Source organism: Amblyomma maculatum, chromosome 10 (assembly GCF_055883805.1).
Source record: "Amblyomma maculatum isolate TAMU_Amacu chromosome 10, ASM5588380v1, whole genome shotgun sequence".
Classification (NCBI taxonomy): domain Eukaryota; kingdom Metazoa; phylum Arthropoda; class Arachnida; order Ixodida; family Ixodidae; genus Amblyomma; species Amblyomma maculatum.
In genome coordinates, this window is record NC_139353.1 from 138,729,151 (window position 1) to 138,731,531 (window position 2,381).

The 2,381-nt window shown below is 38.5% G+C and overlaps 1 pseudogene; it reads right to left on the minus strand.

Moving 5' to 3' along the window:
• Positions 1 to 264: 264 nt before the first annotated feature.
• Positions 265 to 1,005, minus strand: LOC146177549 (uncharacterized; annotated as a pseudogene).
• Positions 1,006 to 2,381: the final 1,376 nt, after the last annotated feature.

The following is a 2,381-nucleotide window of genomic DNA, read 5'->3' on the forward strand; positions in this document are numbered from 1 at the left end:
GCTTACATGGAAGCGATGCTGCAAGAAAGAATTCTCTGAATTCATGACAAAAAATGTATTTTTCTTGCAAGTAGGCAATGTACGACGCTGGAATTTTATGGCTCATGATAATGTCAACAATTTCTGAGAGGAGCAGATAAACCTGCCATGATGCATTGTGTGAAGGAACATTATCTCCAACAAAAAGGTTAGGGTGTGAAACAGGCAAAATACTTGTGGTCCTGAGCCATTCAAAGGCACCTTGCCTTGAAGGCATTCCTTAGTAATTTGCTTTGGTTTGTTGCGGATATCATATATATCATAAACCCATTCCGAAAAGGTTCTGTTTAAAGCACTGAGACAGACAAACTGTTGTTCTAGTAACAAAAATAATATATATGGCGCAGTGCAAATCGTATGACTTCTTTATGAAGGTCATGCATAATATCCTGTGGAAAGTGTTGTGTCGGGTCAAAGCCAGGACACAAAAGAGCGCATGGCTCCTTGACCGCATACAGTGAAAGAGTTAGCAGCTTTGTACTCAAAATACTTGTATGGTGTTTGTGCACTTCTGCTGTGCGAAGTACAAAATCACTTTCCAAATAATTGTAGTTGAGTTCAGTCTGCAAGGCCATGCAATTCCTACAAATTCTTTCTTGATTGAATGAGCATATGAAGCCACCCATTCTGTGACTAAACAAATTCTCTCCTGTAGAAATAAAGACTGACTCTATCACCAAATTACCATTCACAGTTATGCAATGATTTGACAATATGCTGACATGTAATGAAAGGCTCAAGAATCATAGAAAGTCCATAGGTGGTAATGTGTTTATCTTTGACAAGGAGTGCCAAGTGAATACCAGAGAGTGATGACTGCAACTTTGCATCAAAATTCTTATATGTTCCCCTCTTGCTAACAAGGGGGTTAGGCACTTCAAACTCATCCCTGTACAACTGCAGGCAAACTTTACCGGTATCACCTGCAAAGTACTCATGGTTTTAAAACGCACTGCCATCAAGCATACACCAAGTAAGCATCTGTGCTGGGGTAACTTCTGCACTCTTCTGAATGTTTGCTGTGTTCAAGAATGCATTTGAACACATCGCAGAGAGGACCATATTCCATAGTATCATTTCCTTGCAGTACTATCATACGGGATCAAACAAGAGGAAAATGTACCTTCCAATATACAGTCCGTCCAGATCTTGTCCGCAGCTGGTGACGTTTTTTTTGCATGCTCTCTTTATGTTGATGGCTGGCTCACCACGAAGTTGCAGTTGCTGATGATCTCCAATGATTTCCACAAAATCAATAATGTCATTGGCTAATTCATGTACAGTGGACTCTGTTAGCCATCTTCCTTCCACTTTAGCAGTAGCATTGTCAGTGCATATGCATAGTCATCTGACCTGTTCATAGGTTCATGCTGCTCATCCTGGGTGTCTAAAGGTTATTTATGATCTGTTGGCACATCATATGCATTGGTATTTCTTCTTGCAGTTCCCATTCTCATAAATTCACAGGGGTGCATTTCTTCTATGACAGCAGAATGCTTCCGATATAAATGCTTTTAAAACTAAAAAAACTGACGAAAAGTTTGCCTGCAGCTACTCAAACCACACACCCAATTTGTTTCATGGCCATGGAAGGTCGTAGGTGCCTGAAGAGAGCATGTAGGGAGAAGTGGTTGGAGGCACATCGTGGGCAACGAAAGAACCGTACTCCTATAATCTGAAGTAAAAAAACAAAAATTTTACATTAAAACATTTTTGCTATATGGATTTCATAGTCTACCATTATTATGACTCATCAGTGTATAATACAATTCGCATCGTAGAAAAGATCAGCAACCTGCTAAGAATGTAATTATTTTCAGTAATAAATAAATATTAGTATAACTTAAAAATGCTGTTCATCATGAGCTTCAGTCAATTATTCAAGAATTGTACATAAATTCACCGTACCGAAAATTCACTGCATATTGGCATGTGTACAAGAACAAATGTGATGCCAAGTTCTTCGTTTTAGGCACTTAATCCTATGCCATTTGCTTACCTTTAAACTCACAAGCCAGCAATAAAACCTTAAAAGATATTACAACAAAATGCAAATTTAATGCCCCCCTTGTAGAGTCATGAATGAATATAGGTTTGGCTCGTGACATTTAATATCATTACTGGGCTATGAAGGACGGATATATATTGATCATATAAGGTTTCCTAATGTGCACTCAAATCATATGGTAAGCAAGCTTCTTCATTTTACCTTCATTTAAAAGGTGCTATAATATTACTGGGATCAAAGATATGGCAACTGTCAAGCACCCTAACTACCAAGCTACTGTGATGAGTCCATAATATATTCCACCCAGCCATGAGTAGTGCAAAAAAAAGCTTGT